At 39.0% G+C, this 19,314-nt stretch overlaps 1 long non-coding RNA gene across 5 annotated transcripts in view; it reads left to right on the forward strand.

Annotated features, from left to right (window-relative positions):
• LOC122159986 overlaps positions 1 to 19,314 on the forward strand; it is a 73,883-nt gene that overhangs the window by 2,138 nt on the left and 52,431 nt on the right. For 4 of the 5 annotated variants that reach the window (XR_006168722.1, XR_006168723.1, XR_006168725.1 and 1 more), the window contains exon 2: positions 9,392 to 9,462. This is a non-coding gene — a long non-coding RNA (uncharacterized LOC122159986). Of the gene's footprint in view, positions 1 to 4,196; positions 4,712 to 9,391; positions 9,463 to 19,314 lie in introns of those variants that run through there. The other variant, XR_006168724.1, reaches the window with a different exon arrangement.

The raw sequence follows: 19,314 nt of genomic DNA on the forward strand, positions 1-19,314 counted from the left end.
ATGTACACTCAGGAAGGGATAATGTTTATTTGTCACCTGAAGGAGTGCAAATTCCATGGTGATCATCACATTTCTTCACCATTTCTGTTTTTGTAATGACAAGCCCTTCTCTAGCCCTGATACTCCCTTTTCTCCATCTTGCCAGCAGTGCTACAGTAGGAATAACTCTACTAAAAATCTTTTCACCTGCACACAACTTGTTTTTTCAGTTGTTAATGAAATTGTACTGAGTTAATGTGTCACAGTTTGCTGACTTTCTGGTCTCCCTGAGATTTTACACAGAATCACAGAATTGTAGGGGCTGGAAAGGACTTGTGGAGGTAACCTTATCCAAAGCCCTGCTAAAGCAAGTTCCCTACAGTAGGTCACACAGGAAAGCATCCACATGGGTTCTGAATATCTCCGGAGAAGGAGACTCCACAGCCTTTCTGAGCAGACTGTTCTAGCTCTCTGTTACTGTCACAGTAAAGCAGTTCTTCCTCACAAGCTTAGCTGGTTGGTCATCCTTTTCCTTGCTGCATTAATCCAGTGGCAAATTTTGAAGATTACTAAATATTATGTAGGATGAGACTTTAATATACACTGGCAGTTTAGTTGCGTGTTGTCAAGCTGTTATTTCTTACCACTCTACAAGCACCTTTTCTCATCTTTGCTGACTAAACTGCAGATATTTTGTTGTTTGTTGTTAAACTCTATTGCTGATCTGTTTGTGTATATTTTTGAATTTTGCGTAAAAAGTTTGACTCATGACAAGAAGCTACGTGCTTGTTTTTTACCATGCTCATCAGTTCTCTATAAATCATACCAATTTGCCAAAGTAGATCATTAGGTCAAATGCTTTCTTAGAAATGAAACAACCTAGTTCTGAGAAATGTTTTCCATTACTCCTGCTGGTGGACAGGAAAGACATTTTGATTTCCTGGGTTTAAAAGACAGTCAATGTCCGTTTCAAGGAACATTATCTTCAGTGCAGGAGGGTAATCTACCACTTGTAGAATGGAAGCTAAGGTAGTGGGGGAAATGTTACCAACAGAATAAAAGTTTAGGAGCCATATTGCTGGGCTGAACCCAGATGTTACAGTTTGTTTGTGGTTCAGGAGGTAGCCAGCAGCACTGTGCTTCTAGCAAGGCAGGCAGTGACTGTACAGCCCTCAGGGAACCTGGTCAGGCCCAGCTGGGGACTGTTGGCAGAGGCTTAAATTGGGTATTTTCCACAATTTGTGTATCAAATGTTTTGTTTCTCATACATCTAGAGTAGCTTTGGAGACATTAAAAAGCCCAAGGCAAATAAAAAGAACATTGGCAAGATCATTTTTTAAAATCTTGTGATTTAAAAGCTGCTACTAATACTCAGTTTGCTTCAGAGCCATCATGTTGGTGTTTGCAGTGTTAAAGTCAAGGCAATTGGTGTCTAGTGTGATTTGTTGTTTGTTTGTTTCCTGATGAATAGCTTGTGCTTTTTGACTATGGCAACATGAAAATATCTTTGCTCCCTCATCCTTTAAGAAGCATCATGTTGCCAGTTCCTGAAGCTGCTGTGGAAGACAAGTAATGCCTCAACAATTAACTAAAATTAGTAGCAGTGTAAAATAGTTCTCATTTTTACTAATTCAAAATCTAAATTTGTATGGGAGGTCTCCTTTGCTCAAGGGATAATCTTGGGACATTTTATAGAATTTTATCTAAAATCCTGGTGTGCTGGATTCTGTATACTCATTTGAAGTTGTCTCTGTCCTGGGCTGAAAATGGCTTCCAGTTTTTAACAATATCTGCAGAGTTGCTCTAAAAGATACAAAGTTGTCCTTCAGAGAAAACAGAACCACAGTAAATAGCCGACTCCATGATCTGTAAACTCTTCAGTGAAAACAAGGTAATTATTTCTTTTCATTACCGTCTTTTCAGTGTTTTGCATGTTTTGCTCCTCCCTAGGGACTGCATGGGAATATCATGCTGACTGTATAAGTGTAAATTAAATGTTTGTCTAAAAGAAGAACTATTAAAATGTAATTCTGGCAGGATGTGCCTGTCAGCAGGAAGCTTCCTAAAATACCCTGTGTTTTAAGGGTGGAATTTTAGAGTAGGAGGGAAGTGTAGAATTGCTATTTACCTGTCTGATGCTGCTTTTGACACACATGATGAGCCAGCTTCATTTGACTGTCACCTCCTTAGGAGGCAGAATTCCTCAGCCCACACTTCTCTTAGCATTGACTACTTCTTTATTTACTCTTTGTGCCTTTGCATTTTATCTGGACTGTGCACTTTCAGTTAAGCTCCAGTTAAAGACAGGCTTCTCAGTCAGGGCATTGTAGGAGGGCCTGCAGAGCCTCCCACACAGTGCCTTCCTCAAAGAGAGCTGGGGAAGTCTGTTCCTTTGAAGAAGCACTTTTGAAACAAAAGGGATTCCCCCGTATCTCTGGCAATTTATTTCCCACCACACATGTACAGAGCCGTTGGACCGATGGACCTGCTTCCATCTGTCAGATTGTTCAGAATAACCAGATTCAGGATCTCCTTAGGTGTGCTCTGTCCCTTCAGGTCGCCTCTGGGGAATGCCTCAGAGGGGTGGTGCATGAAGGAGGGCTTTGACAACTGGGGCTGAAGGAACCTCTTCCAGAGAGCTGGGAGATCTCTCAGAGAATGAAATTTTGGAGAAGGCGTAAACTAAATGAAATCCCTTTCCTGTCACCTTTCTTCCTCCTTTTCTGTCTATTCAGATTTTGACTTTTTACGGTTCCCCTTATAATTACATGTGGTTAGCAGTCAGAACAGCAAGCAAACAAACACACAAAAAACACCACAAAAGAGCGAGCCATTAAAATGGACAGAAAACTTTCAACTGAGGTGCCTTCCCATGTGAATTTTTATTTCCAAAAGCATTTTTGGGCAGCTTAGAAAACAGCAACCATGATTTGGCACTTTCCTTAGCTGCTAGAGCAACTGATAGAATTAGACATCTAGTCAGATTTAGCAGGAAGAACGAACTGGTGAGCTAAAGAACAAGAACACAACCAAGACCATGTCTGAATAAATTTCCAGTCGTGTGTACATAGGCCACTTATTGAGAAAGATAAGAAAAACGAAATTTTCATAATCCTGATTACATGCAGAGGATTGACCCAGATGCATGATTTTAGCTGTATTTATTATATTTAAATACAATGTATGCCTTCACATGTGTTTACTGAAAAGAGGAACCACAGCCATTTAAATTAAATGCCTTTTTAAAATATTACTATTTAAAAAAGAAACTATTGAATTCCTGCATACTAAGAAGTAAAGTATATGACTGCGGTGTTCTAGAATTAATTAATGTCTTATTTTAGTTTTAAAATCAAGAAGAGATTTTCTCATTGCTTGCAGAATAAAATAGCTAAATCCTCTGCTTAGATCTGAAAGTAGTTTTGCCCACAGCAATCAAACTAATATTTTCTTTATAGCTCGTTTTCTCTGTAAGCTTTCTACTGATTTCATTAGGCTTTAGATCAGGTTCCAAGTAACTAATTATATTTATAGTGTGATTTCTTCGCTTGGCATAACTAATTTAGGTAAAGGATCTGGTGGGAATGGTGAAAGGCTAAGTAGTATACTTTTACTCTGCTTGTCCAGGTGCAAGATACCAGGAAAATTCTGGACTTGTAATCTCTCAGTATTTAGCTGAGCAGAAACTTAGCTATTTTCAATCCTTTGTGAGTGCATAATGATGAAGAGTTGATACATTGAATCTTTCCTTTGTCTCAACTGGCAGCAAAAGTAGGTGTCATACTCTGGGTGTTTGAAAGTGGTGATAAGAATTCAAGCATGGGGACCAGAGGATGTCCGTGTATTTTGCTCATTCTCCATTGCCCTAAGCTGTCTTCCTAACATTTCAGAGTATATATCCCCTCCTACAGGTCTGCTGCAAAGCCACCACCCTCCCTTTCATCACTTTCCCATCTTTGCCACAAATCCCCTCTCACCTATAACACACAGGCCTGCCCCTGTTTCCCCTGATCTACAATTCCATCTTTGAACGTGCCAGCTGCCCCTTTGCTTCTGTTACTGCTTTCCTAAAGGTTGCAACAGGCAGCTGGATAATGCTTCTCTCAGCTGGCCCACTCCTCAAAAATAAAACACCCTTCAGCTCTGGTTTCTGAGGATAAAAATGTTGGACATAAGTAGGTTTGTTTAGCAGCTTTACTTTGCTAAAGAATATTTTCTGAAATCCTTTTCAGTGAGCAATGCCTATCTTGAGTTCACAGAATCTTTCTTTCTTTTTCGTTTTTTCCCACCCAGATTGAAATACAAAGGCAGAGGCCCAATTCAAGTTGACTTTCTGACGAAATATGGTATTTGACAGAACCCTGTAGACTATAAGGGGGATATTTAAAGGATGGATCTTGATGTTAACAGAGGACTCTCAGAGGAGGCCAGCAGGTTTTTTGTTTGGTTTGGGTTTTTTTGTTGTTTTTGTTTTGTTTTGTTTTGTTTTTTGGAGGCCTGAGCTGTAACATCATGATCTGATTCTAAACTTTACTGACCTTGAGTTACCTTTTTTTTTCCCTGATATGTTTCAATTCCTGAGAAAAGCAAGAGCTGCAAGCCTGACTTATAATGTACTCATTCAATTAACCACGTGAGAGCAAATCAAACCTTTCCAGGCAATTTTGTTTGAAGTGTCTGCACTCTTCTCTGCATCGTATGAGGTGCCAACACCAGTGGGAGTTTGCCTGCGGTAAGAGCTGTGGGTTTGGATGTATTCTTCCATTTTTATTAGGTCTTACACACACACAGAAATTTTGTGCTATTTAATCTTTTAACTGTACAAAACTTATCTGGCTATGAAGGAAGATAACGTAGTGATTTCCTTTAATTATTCTCATAACTGTTCCCATTATGTTCTATGAGCTAGTTACACCTAAAAAATTCCAAACTCCCTTTTTACAGAAACAAGGTGTTTAACTGAAATCCTTGCACCGTAACTCTAATCAGTATGAGCTTCCCCAATGATGCTATACCAAGATGGCTCATCAGAGCTCCTTCCCAATTAATCCCACTTGGTGATCTCCATTTTAACATTCTAATTTCCTTCTTTCTCTCCATTGATTACCTATATGCTTTCCCTTAAAATATTTTATATGGAATGAAGCTTAAGTGGTCCAAAAAAAGAGTTCTAACTAAACTTGTTGAATATTTATTGCTCTTAATAGTCAGGGTATAATTGCAGAATTGCTTAGTTGGTTTTTTGTTTGTTTGTTTGTTGTTTGTAATGTATGTACTGAGAGTTCCCCTCTGGCAATACGTACACATAACACAAGACAGTCTTACAACCCCCTTTCAAGACAGGAGGAATTATTGAAAGTGAAATCAGGATATGAAGAAACAAACAAACTTTGGAAAGGTCACTTTGCCAGGGCCATACTCTACATTTTCTAATGTAATCAGTTCAACAGTTATGCAGGACTTGCACAATACTTCACATACTCATCACAGGATCCAGTGGTGTTTGATGTCTTGATATCAGAGGGTATCAAAAAGATGATCATATGACAAGAATGCTTCCATTTTTATTCTGTAAGATACAAACAAGTGAAAGACAAGAGCTCTTTACTGTGGAATTAAAATTCTGTACAAACATAATCACGGATTATAGTACTGAAAGTTTAGAATTGACCCCTAAGAACATTTATTTTTAGGCACTCTACACTCTTTGGGATGTTTCTTTTCATTATGGTTTTTGCTTAATTGTTCTGTTACGGTCGTCTTTTTTTCACTACTTTTCCCTCTACTACTGGTATTTAGAGTTCATCCCCTTCCTTCTGAAGCATCATCTGAGTCTCATAACATGGAGATAAATTATTCTCTGGGTAAATATGTTCATAGAATCATAGAATGGCTTGGGTTGGAAGGGACCCAAGGATCATGAATCTCTAACCCCACTGCCACAGGCAGGGCCACCACCCTCCAGATCTGGTACCAGAACAGGTTGCCCAGGGTCCCATCCAACCTGGTCTTGAGCACCTCCAGGAATGGGGCATCTGCAGCCTCTCTGGTCAGCCTGTGCCAGCACCTCACCACTCTCTCATTTAAAAAAAAGAATAATGCCTTGAAATTGAATCTCCAGTTAAAGTGATTAGAGAGAGAGAGATGTCCGAGGCAGGCATAGGACAATAAAAGCAAATCCCTTTTAACTTTTCATTGGGACAGGAAGTTTAAGTAAATAAATACACTTAACAGCTCTTCAATTTCAAAATGCAGCAGTAAAAAGCTGATTCTGAATTTTGTTTCCTTGCTGCCACTTAAAAGAGCAATACAGGAACATTGCTAAATATGAGTTCCAGACTTTCAAATCAACAGATTCTTTACTGGCTTAAAGCTGAGAAGAAAGCTATTGCTGGTAGCATTAGAGGCACATTCTCTTGTTTCCCAGGATGAAACCATTTAAAATTTGCACATCTAACGTAAGAGCACTAACCCACCATTTATTTCCCTGTACATGCTCTGCAAAGCTGTTACAGCATCATTTGGGTAAAACTGAGCAGACCAACTGTGTTCTGTGTGTCAGACACTCCGCTTCGTAGATCACAGCAGTGTTTTACATAAATTGGGATACATTTCTCCCAACTGCAGTGAAGAATAATGCTATTTTTTTTTACTACCTTGGCCATCTCTTTTGGGAAGGGTCTTTCTGCAGAGTGTATTGAAAGAACGGGACAACTTGCAGTAGAAGGAAACAGAACATTCATATCACAGACATTGGAATACTTTTGATGGATCTCATATTCAGGCTTTGGCTGGAAGGCAATTTTAAAAGAAGCAACTAGTTAAACTTGAAATACTTCTATTTCCTCATAAGATTTACTTCTCCTTAATCTGTAACTCTTCATAGTGAGTTTCTATAACCATCAATATGACAGAACAGCAATATTGCCTCATCTGTCATGATTTACTTAATGTTTTCTGAATTTAGTAATATTTGATTAAAATTTAATGTGAACATATCATGTCATGCCACATATATTATTGCATCCATTAATCAGGTAACCATAATAATGAAATGTCGGAAGATTGGATGAAAAAAGAGCTGAAGTCTTTGATATATGTTTGGCATGGTTTTGTGAGTGATTAACGAAAAGATATCCAGTCAATTGTGTAAAGCTTCATTAATATACATTTACAATCATCTAAGCACTGTATCATCAGATATTTTTAACCTTAGTTAAACTTGATTTTTTAATTTACTGAACGACGCTAAATATTAATAATGATGAAAAATACGTAGTATTCTATTAACTCTCATAATGCCAGAATGATTCATAATGTGTCTTAATGCTTTTGTAACAAAATACGTACTAAAAATATTGTCAGAGTTAATGGATCAGTTTTGTTATAGGTGGAAAAACAAATGCGTTATGCATGGCTCTATAAGCCTCAAATTACGTGATTGTATTAAAATGAATGTAAGGCAATATTCCCATCTACTTTTTTTTAATATATAAAGGTAATGTATGGCCTAATTTAGCAGAGTATCTATTCCAGCTTTGGAGATGTGTTGAAGAGAGTAAAACTTCATTTAGGGCTCAAAACTATTTTGATAAACATCTGAAGACTTTCCAAATTTTTTAAAAATCTGTAAATCCTTAATCTTCTGCACATGAAGCAATGAAGGTAAGGTCCAGGTAAACCAAGAGATGTGGCACTGTTTTCCCGATCTTTGTGACAAGGAGCCCTCGTCCTACAGTCTGGATCTGTGTAGAAAATTCTTTTTTTGCGAGGTGGATCATCTGTGGAGCTCTTTGTAGCAGCAGAAGCACACATCTGGATCTTCAGCCCTATACAGTTAACATGCAGAATGTTCCCAGTGGCTTGCAGTCTATGGCACTCATACAGAACATGAAGTGCACTTACTGTGTGCTCTGGAATCCTGTGTTGATAAGGTGCAGCTTTTTTAAAGGCTATTATTTGCCTCATCCCCTCTTTTACTTTTTGTAAGAACTTCATATTTATCAAGTTTTCAATTCTTGATTGCTTTGTGCTGCAGTTGCAGATAGATGTACACATTTTCACACTATAATAAAACAAAATCCCTTCAAAAAACAGATCCCTTCAAAATATTTTCAGAATGCAGATGCCGTGTATTTATCCTGTTCTTTTAAGCTGTCTGTGATTTTAGGCAAATAATCTAAAATTCTACCCAGTGCCTTCTCAACACATGGTCTATGCATTATAGTCCAGATAGTCTCAAACCACTGTTTGTGAGCTAATCTCTAAACTGGAATATTAGCACTATGGAAGGCTGCTCAGAGATCATCATTGCATGGCGTTAGTCTGTACGAGCAAGGAGCAGTATATCAACATCTAGTCCATATTTTTATCCTACAATGACTTGTGTCCAGCTGATTCGGGAGCTCTGTTCTGAGCTCTGGGCAGAAAGCTGGCAGCAGTCATAAGCTTCCTGGATAACAGCTTAGTTAGGAGCAGGGTGGATGAGCGTGCTCACCCATCTACTGATAGAGGACATTAAAAACAGTCAGGCCAGGATCTGTGAACCTTCTAAGCTAAATTCAGCAGAAATAAGCCCATGCAGCTCCATCTGACACCAATTCTGCTAAGAAAGGTGAAATTATGGATAGAAAAAAAGTAAGGAGGCCAGTTACTACCTATTTGTGAGTTAATACATCCGTAAACAATCTTACTGCACTCTAGCCTGACTTCCTCTGTTTAGCCAGCTTCTTTAGACACTGAGGAAGATGTAAATAAAATTACTCCTCCACCTATAAATAAAGTTATTCACCCGTTCTGACAAAATTTTTAATGTAGTTTTTACTTTAGAAATATAAGATGTGAGTGCAGAGGCTCTGTGTAGGTGCTGCACCAGTTACTACCAATTACTACAGGGTGTGTAATTCACACCCTGCCCTGGATGCACGTAGGTCGCAGCGTTTGTCTTGAGCATGCAGATTGGTGATGAAGAAAAACAGGCTGTGTTACCTATTTGTGAAGAAGTGTTAAGAAGACACTTTGCAGAATTCTTTCCTGGGCTTTAGGTGGACTTCTGAAAACAGATTTGCTTCTGAGCTCCTGTCAGTTAGACTAGCCATAACTCATTCTCTGTGGCTGTTAATCCTGCCTGTGAGGGGGTAGGGATAGTCATTTTCTTTGTAGCTGAAGGCAGGAACAGCATCATAACAAATAATGACTTTAGGATAAGACTAAACGGATGAACTGCAATTGCAGTTGTCCTTCAAAATTAAGAACGAGAGGAGAAAAATGCAGAAAATATGATCTAAACTAATATTATTTCCAGCTTTTGTGAGTGCTTTCCAGCCTAGGACCTGAAATGGCTTGCAAATGCTATGGCAATGAATGTTGAAACATGTCTATTAAACAGTTACTTGTCCATGTTTTTATACAGATGGATACTGAATATACGTGTCCCTTGTGTGGCCAGAAAATTTTTGGGCAATGCTGTTCACCACTGTGAAGGTAAAATTACTTGTAATGTAGTTCCCATCCTTCATGTAAAGCATGTTCTTCATATTCACAGATTTGGGCTAGAAGAAAGCACTTCAGGAATTTGGTGTCTCTAAATGGTGCTTGATCTTTAGTTGTAGCTGGACAAATGGTGTCACCAATTTGCATGGAAAGCCACAGGCAGGAACTCCTGAAAGCGTATAGAAAGATTCTGTTCGGGTCATTTTTTTGATGGAAGGGGTTGAGAAAAGGTCATCCTTGGAAACGTAGCAATTGCTCTGGAGTGCTTGAAGTTATTTCCTCCTAGTAGCATCTGTTTTTTTCCTTCATGAGTAGAAAATGCTGGAGTGATACTACTACTGCCTGGAGCTCTAGAGGAGTCCAAATAAATTAACAGTTGTCATACTCTGATGCCAGTGACTGGGATTTTAAATGCTTGAGGAAAAAAATAAGAAAAAAAAAAAAGATTGTAGCCTGTTTTGGCAAGAGGGAAAGTGAGCAGATCAGAGTCTGTTTCTCATATCATTGAGATCATTGAGGAGGTGTTTGAGACCTGGCCTTCTGCTGAGATGGAAGGGAAGTTTCTGCACAATTAAAAGGGTTTGTTACATCCATGTAAAATCTGTGGCCCTCCTTTGATGTAAGAAGCTTTGTATTGCTTCTATCTGCAGTTGTGGGTAGTCAAGGGAGCTCTGCACTTTAGCAGTCAAGGGGGATTACATTCTGGGATGAACTCTGAAGGTCAGAGTTGACAGTTCCTTGTTCTTTGGTTGCTGGAATATGTAAATGCTGTTTGGGGCTTGAGGGAAAAGAGCAGTATGGGTTTGCCAGTTCTGATGTTCTTGTCATTACTGCAGTAGTCTCCTATATGATGAATGAATTCTTGCAAGTAATTTTACTTATTCCTTAATACTGTGAATGTGAAACAATAGTAGGGAGGGCTGCTTCTAGCAGACTGCATCCTGCAAGTTGAGGAAATGCCACCTCCACTAAGCTTAGGATGTGAAGATTAACTTTATTCTCTTCCACTCCTTTCCATTTTTGTAGGGTTTTATGTTATTGTTTTCAGCTGAATATTTGAGAACCTAATGGTGCTTTAAACATCGGAGACTTTGTCACCTTACCTGTGCAGCTAACTGGGAGAGAGCTGCAAACAGCACAGGTTCTTGTGTGCAGCATAGGTAGGACTCTAGGCAGGTGTTCTCCGGCTTTAGATTGTTCATTTGGAAACGAGGGCACTACTTTGTGTAAGTCAGGGAAAGCAAGGTGACAAAATGAGGTGATTTATTTGGCATAACTCAGATAACAGTTTGTGCAGCGCCCTCAGAACTGTCCATTGAGAAATTTCTTGCCTGTGCATACACCATCACTCAGCCCCTTTGTGCGGCACTGAGCTGAGTTACAGTACCTGAAATTTCCAGTGAGAAAGGAATCTTGCTGTCAGGCTCTCTCTGCCGCGCTGCTGATACAAAAGGCTGTGGGAGGCGAGTAGGAACTCCAAAGTGTCTTCAATTGTTACCAGATAGCTGTTCACAGAAAGGTCTTCCCAGAGTTTGCTGCATAGAAAGCACAACCCACACATCATTGTTATTCATTCGTTCACTTTAAGAGGCTTGTTTTTCTCAGATGTGCTCTTCCTGTTTGGCATTTGTAGCTTAGGATTGTTGAGATTTACAGCTGATTCACGAGCCGCTTTTGTTACCTACTGCAGAAGAAGGAATATGGCTGAGTCCGAAATGCAGGTTAAGCTGTATTTCCACCTCAGTACAGTATACTACTCTGGAAGAGTAAAAATAATGAAGTCTTAATTAAGAGTTACACAAAAATTCAGGACCATTTTTATCTCAAATAAAATGGGTAAGGCAATTAAAAGACAGTGGTAATGACTACACATTAGCCTCTCTTACTCATCTGGAGCCTATGTAGAGAGAGATTTTAAAATAATTAACCAAAATTACATGGCAAATGAAGTAAGCAATCAGTGTGTTTCAGTAGGCTTTTGTGCCAGAAAATTTGCCAGACGTGCTTGGAAAAAGGTGGTAAAGCTCGAGAGAAGGGGAGGAAGTTAATTACATCAGAATAATCAGACTAATAACATCAAAGCCATTCATGGGTGTATAGGAAATAAGTTGTGGAGCTTACATTAATATGAATCTAGATATGACATCTAAGTTAAGGCTACAGCCAAGTAGTGTGATCACAGATAAGCAGTTGTTAATTGTTGTTCCAGGGGAGAATTATCAGATAAAGTTATTTCTGCCTAAATTTTCATCAGCATACAAGTATCATCTCATTTCCAGCTTTAATAAAGGCATCTAAAAAAAAGGTAATACTTACTTATTAAAATATATTTTTTAAGTTATTTGTGTGCAAGTGTAACTGAAAACAGTTCTGAATTGTCAAGTCTGATTTGATAAAGCAGCGTCTTTTCGGCAGTGGATTAAATGGGCTCTCTGACAGTCCCATTCACAGCTGTATCTAGGAGTCCCCTCCATAGGAATTCACGTTCGTCTGAAACAACACTGAGCATGAATCTGATTATTCTCCAGCAGGCTATCGTGGCTTAGGCCTCTTTAGATCAGTGACTTCTAAATGGCAGGGATATCTTTTTAATCCGTACAAATTACGTTAAGAATTGATCCGCATAGAGAAAATGCTTATAACTAAAACAAAAAAGCCAAACAGCAGATTTGCACGTAGAATGAATTTTGAGGGCAGTTTTGCATCAGCGTGAGAACACAATGCACTATCTTTGAAAATCACTTCATTAAATTAAATGTAAAATAATTATTCTGAATTATTTAATTGACTTTTCATTTTCAGTGTTTAATGTTCGTTTTGCAAGCTGCTTTTAAAACTAAATACTGAAGATCTGATTTATTCTATGTGAGCATTGTCAACACGTGGGAAATATCCAAATGGGAATCAATTGTATTCACTTCATAAATTATTGCTGCATTAACATCGGGTGTTCTGATATTCTTGGGAATCTTTCTTGTCAGTGAATCTATCACTAAGAAGCCAACAAAACACTTTTATTGATATTAATACATGGGTTGCTCCGAAAGTAATGCCTCCTGTTCCCCCCCCCCCCCCCCCCCCACGCCCATGGAAATGATTGCAGCTATGAAGAACATGATATTAGGTAAAGCACTACTAGGTAAAGCAAATTCTCAGCTACAAAACACTGTTTTTCAACATAGCCACCACTGTGACCCATAGTGGTGGTCATAAAAATCTGCCCCAGTAGAAATGACCCACTATCACTGTCACCACTGCTGAAATACATCGCCCACTGCTTCACTGTGTTCACATCCACTGTAGGTTTCCACAGACCTACAACCAAGTGTTGATGAATGTCAGAGGGTGACATTTTTTTTCACATTGGGGAATTCATTTCCACACCTTACTTTCATATGCCCTTCCATGTCAGGCATCATTTTGTCAGACAACGCGTAGCAGATAATTGGTGAGAAGGTTCAACCCCTACTGCTGTACTACCAACATCTGCCTCTGATGTTGTAGGCCAACAGAATAAAATAGGGGGCACTACTTTTGGAGCAGCCCTTGTATAATACATGTTTAGTTTGAAGGATCAGCAAAAGAGAGAGGAGAGACTTCTAGACAGTGTAACTTCTGCGTAGAAAATATATACACTCAATTATATGGTAGAATAAAGCAGGGTGACTTTTCTGGTGCTCTACAAATCTTGTTTTTTTTCTTCTCCCTATTTTTTTCTTCTGTCCATTTTCTGTTCTGAAACATAACTTTTCAGATCTTTTTGTTACCATTACACAAGTCACTGTCCTCCCAGTCTCTGAAGATGACTTTTCTCCAGCTGAGATTTGCAGGGTCAGAGGCTACAATCCTCCTGGAAGCCGTCCCCAGCTAATTACATCTTGTCCATCCTGAGGAACACGGGCACTTGCAGCGTGCCCTTATTTCCAGTCAGTCCTCCCATTACCCAGTCTAGGGTATAGCTTCTGTGCTTCTTTTCCAGATGTCCATAGTATACGTCCAGATTTCATCCCAGTGCAGTATAGGTGATCAGTGCAGGCATACTCTTGTGCCTTCAGCCAGAAAGCCAGGATGGCCATGGGTCTCATCACCCTCATTAGCAAAACATCAGAAACCTCTCTTTACGTTTCTTACAAGGAACTTCCCAAACCTGGAGAGCAGCAGAGAGCTTCTAAGAAGCCAGTTCCCTGATCCCTTTCCAGAGTCACCTCCTTAAAGGATCCTCTCATAATGGGAACTGATTACCTGTTTGGTCTTAGTATGCCTCAGTTTTGCAGCTGTACAGGTGCCTCAGGGCTACTGTGGCAGCACTTATGACTGAGAGTATTTGTGTGTACATGGATTTCCGCACAGTATTCGTTCTGCAGTTAAACACCTTAAGTAACCCTTGGAAATGATTCTAGCTGTATTTAAAAGTGGTAGCATAGCAACTGATTTTTTTTTATTTTTTTTTTCCCAAACAGTGAGAGAAGTGAATTCTAATCCTCTTGAGGGTGCTGTTTATTAAAATTTCCACAATGGAAATGAAGAGTATCTTCCTCTTTGCCAAAACAGCTCTAAACGAATTGTAACAGAAACATTTTCTTTGGTTGAGATATAGAAAACAAAGAAAACTTTGTTGTTGTTCCAGAAAGCTAAAAAATATAGAAGTATGAGGTTTGTTAGTGCGTGTATTAAATAATGGCTTTATAGAATAAGGTTAGATAGGAGAGGATATGGACTGTTTGAGTGTTCTGTGTAATGGGTCATGAACCTATGCTGGGAATTAGGGTGCCTTGTAAATGGGCTGCCATCACACTGTGAAGGCCGAACTGGGTTGCCTGATGAGCAGCGTGGTGACAAAGAGCTGGTGTGCTGTGGCCCCGCTGTGGCTGCCTTTTCTTATGGCTGTCAAGGACTGCACTTGATGGGAAGTTTTCTGCTTACAGCCCACTTTAATTGAGGAGGGGAACTAAGTGTAAACAAACTGGTGTTTTAAGTTTGACTCTTAAACACCCGTCTTAGAAAAGGGTGATTATGCAGATTTTTCTCTTTTCCTACTGAAGGTATAAATTCTCTTTAATTCTTTTAGTATAAAATGCCTTGTTGATATGAAGCATCTCTGCACAATGTAGGCATTTCAATCTCAGTCCATTAAAGGACTTCATGTTGATCACGGTATCTTAACCTTAAATGTTCTTCTGGCTTCAGAGGGAGTACACAAAACCCTACAGTCAAATCTGAGTCTTTGTGCTTTAATGTGCTGCATCCTGAGAGACTTGGGCACAGCCAAATATGTAATAAACTGTGTGTATTGAAATCTGTCATTTCACACATGAATTTATTCTATTGGATTATTTTCACTGTATGTGCAAGGTATTTGGAACTCTATTCTGTTAATCATTCCTTTAATATTAGAGATGTTGAAGACAATGTATTTCTTTGTATCTGTTTCAGGCTTCAGTGAAACTGGAATGTCACAATTTAATCAGTTAATATTGCTTTTAATATCCTCCTCCTTTTCTAAAAAGTCATATTGGTGTTGCCTATTGCAGAAATTGTCCAGAAATGTTCAGTTTACTCAACATGTTGTAATGGTGCTTCCTCTCCATTTTATTGTACTAGTTGGCAATAAGTCATTCAGAATCTGCTTTACAAAGGGAGGTATCAGAAGTAGTGAGAGAAAGATGTAATGACAATAAAAATTGAAATGCACAGTGGTGGCTGTTAACCATTTAATTAGAGGTGATTACACCGATCGTATCTACAGTAAACGTAATAAATATTGGAAGTGGATTAGTTTTACAAAATTGTAATGATTTTCTGTTGACAGCTGAGCCATACCCAAGCATATAACAGCCTTCTTACTCTGAGAGCTTCTACTGTGAATAGAGTGTCCCTTTTCCCACCACAGCATTGCCGTGCCAACCATACTGGTTCTGGACAGTACTGTCAGCAAACGTAGGATAGGAGAAGCTGCAACCCTGAAACAGATGCTCACATATGTGGCTGTAATATGGGTCTTTATAGCACACAGAGCCCAACAGCCAGTGCTTCCTGGAAGGCTCCTCTCCTCTCTCCTTTGGCAATGCTTCATGCTGCTTACCTGGAAAAGCCTTTCCATTTGAACATTTCAATAGCCACATGCTAGATGAGAGAACAGAACTAAAGAAGGAATCTTGTTCTGCCATCTCAATAGCAAATCTGTTATATGTGTGGGTTGTCTCCATAATACAAGTGAAATTTTGTAAATGATTTTTGTTTTAATAGTTAGAACTTTAGATGAGCAAGGGGAGGCATTTTAAATAATGATTTTGCTATTTAAAGCTGGAAAGGGGAAGAAAAGAATATGCCAAAGGCCAAATCAGTGAGATTGTCGTGTAAAAGAGGCATGAAGGATGGTCCAGCCTGATGATTGTTTCCAAACATGGAGCAGGTGCTAGTATTAGAAGCAAACAGCATCAGCTCAGTAGAAGAGACTTCATCTGTAACAAGGAGGCAATGTAGTGTAAATGTGATAGAGAACCACATACTCTAAAATGTTTGAACTTCAGGAGAATGCATTAAGCTGTATTACAAACAGTTACGGAGCAAAATGAACTCCATTACTGAAATGCATGTTTTGCTGTCTATCCCCATAATGACACGAGTCAGCGTTGGATTTATCATATAAATAGCACATAAGAAAGATTTTTAAACCATGTGCAATTTAATAAAAACGTTTCATGTAAAACCACACACTGAATATAAAAAGGATTGCGTCCTTGAAGAGTCTGCGAAGAGCAGAAAACTTTACAAATTCTTGTGTTTAACATTACTTTTTAATATCCCTGCATTAAAAATGAATGATTACTTTTTAATATTACTTGTAACCAACTATCCCCTACCGTATAGATCCATTTCTTGTATGATTTTATTATATGCTCAATAATAGTACCTATAAGCTCAGATTTCTTTTGAATATAAATGATTGGAAACAATATCTACCCCAAAGCATCTTTAATGTCATTATAGATGGGTAGGAGTAAATTAAGCGGTATTTAGCCACCAAAGTCTTTAATTTCATTGCATTTGAGTGGGAGTTAGACATTATGAGGTCCAATTAAAAAAGTCACTAATGTTTTTACATCTGAGTAGGAGTAAATTAAACAAAATCACTCCTGAGCTGCTAATATCATTTTAATTGAATGTCATTCAGTTTCTAACTGCTGTTACAACACAGTAGATAATGAGTCAATCTCAACAAATCATCTGAGCTGCAGGTACCATGGCTACTAGGGGTGAACACAGAGTTTGGGGATGGAGAGGGAAATCGTTGGAAGTTAGGAAGCTGACAGGAGTGATAGCAGACCTGACATCTCTTGGTTGATGAGACCTACGTTCATCTAAAAATATCACCCTAACTAAGAGCTAATCTAGCAAGGCTGCAAGCTAGGTCATTATTTCTGGTGTTCAGACATTAAAAAAAGAAAAAAAAAGGCATTTATCCAGAAGATGCGATTTACAGAGCGAATGCTAGAAAGGCTAATTCCATTTATTCACACCTCATGAATAATTCATTGTTTGATTTAATGTTAATCTTGATGATGAGACAACAGTGAAACAATACTAGACAAATACATAGACTTAAATATGTGAAAAATAAAAAATCATCCTATCACAAGCTTTATTATTTTTTGATCTATAACAGATAATATTGCATTTTCCTTATACCTGGAAATCTTTTTTACTTTGGTAAATAGTAGGTTTAAGACAAGCTGTGGCACTTTGTATAGAGAACGTTAAAGAGATTAGAGTGAAAAATACTTTCCACTGGAACTTGAATTACTATAAAACAGTAATAACAGCAGCTCAACCCATTACAGGATGTTAGGCTTATATAGGGAAAAATGGCAGGGTTTTAAACCAGTTATTAATTTGTGCGAATCTTGTTTGTTCTGATGCTGTACGTGTGCACACCTGACTGCTAAGAGCAAATACTCCTTTCAAATACATTTGACGTAAACTGGCAGAAAATAGGATCTTCTGAATCAAGCTCAACGCCCTGTTCCATGCTCAGGCTGGGTGCTGGCTTTATTTACAGTACATACACGCTTCCTTTTGGCCTATTTGGCTTAATGCTTTTGTCGCTCTGCAGAATATGGTGACAGCAAAGACGTTATAATCTATGTATGCGCATGTATCTGGGGCTGCATCTTGCTCATGTTATGTGTTCAAACAGTGCTGTCTATTCTATCATCTACTCAGAAACCACAGTGAGCTGACGGAGGCACAACTGACTCTTATGTGTGTAATCAAAACCACAGAGGGAAATTTTGCAGTCCTGACTATTTCTTATATATAGGACAATTAAAGGAAGTCCACTCTGGCAGATAGCATAGATCTGCCTTTCTCCTACCTCTTCTCTGAAGCCCTTTCAAAGGACTTGAGACATACTGCTTGTTCTTCCTAAGGAGAATAGAATGTCAGTGCTGCTGGGCATGGGAATGGGCTGCAGAGTGTCTTTGCAGGAATCTGACTGGAAATCTCTGAATCCAGAGCATGCTCTGTTGCAAAACCTCAGCTGGCAGGTAGCAGCAGCAGCAGCTCCCATTTTCCCAGGGCTTCTCCCCTAGCCCCTGCCTCTTGAAAACAGCATGCCAGAGTGGTGGAGTGGCAAAAGCACTTGTAGAGATATCCTTTGTCTTTCCAGGATTTAGCCCCCACATTAGAATAGAATAGTTCAGTTGGAAGGGACCTTCAAAGATACGTAATCCAACCACCTGACCTTTTCAGCTCTAACGAAAAATTTAAAGCATATTAATGAGAATATTGCACAAGCATCTCTTGAACATTGGCAGGTATGGGGAAACAACCACCCCTCTAGAAAGCCTGTTCCAGTGCTTGAGCATCCTCAGGGTAAAGAAATTGTTTTCTGAAGTCCAATCTGAACTTCTCCTGGTGCAGCTTTGTTCTGTTCCCATGCATCCTGTCATAGTTTCTCAGGAGCAGAGCCCAGAAACTCCCTCTGCACTTCCCCTCCTCAGGAAATTGCAAAGAGTGAGGAGATCACCTCTCAGTCTCCCCCAGACTAGGCAACCCAAGTGTCCTCAAATTCTTCTTACAGCATATGCCCTCCAGCCCTTTTGCCAGCTTGGTTGCCCTCCTCTGGATACCTTCAAGAGCCTATCAACCTTCTTACATTGTGGAGACCAGAACAGCACACTATTAAAGGTGAAGCCATATTAATGCTAACTATAGTAGGAGAATTGCTTCTTTTGACTGGCCAGTCAGTGCAGGTAACTGCAGAATTTTAGTTGTAGAACAGGAAAATTACAATTCCTTCTTGGCAGAAAGAACAGAATTTCCCAAGGACACTGTCTTTTCCACTGCTTCAAATACATTGCTTTGACAAAGATGACTATTGTCAAACTCTGCTTCTTCCTGAGTGTTTCTCTTATTTAATTGTGAGATTCTCCATTGACTATCAGTTATAACCCACTGTGTGTCAGTATGCAATGCTGGTATCTTTTACCTGTCTCACAATAAATGGATGTCTGACTAGACATTCTGCACAAGTCTTGAACAGATTTTCTGTTTTCCAGTTCTCTACTGTGTCTCACTGCCTCTACCACACCTTATTATGGTAAAGTTTATCCGCATCAGAAGTGTTAAAAATAATTTTCTGCCTATCTGGTATGTACAACCCCATTCTAAATCCTGTTGAACACAGATTTTTTACTAGATTTACAGTAAATGTACTTTTTTTCCTATTCTCTGTAGTATATGTTCTTTTTCTTCCTTTTTATTTTTCCATATTATGTTCAAAGCTGGGTGGTAATACACAGCTCTATAGCTCTTACAAAATATGCTGTGTCACTGAGTATC

The sequence above is a fragment of the Centrocercus urophasianus genome, unplaced genomic scaffold (genome assembly GCF_019232065.1).
Source record: "Centrocercus urophasianus isolate 14NV4802_14NV808 unplaced genomic scaffold, USGS_Curo_1.0 seq_17, whole genome shotgun sequence".
NCBI classification, from domain to species: domain Eukaryota; kingdom Metazoa; phylum Chordata; class Aves; order Galliformes; family Phasianidae; genus Centrocercus; species Centrocercus urophasianus.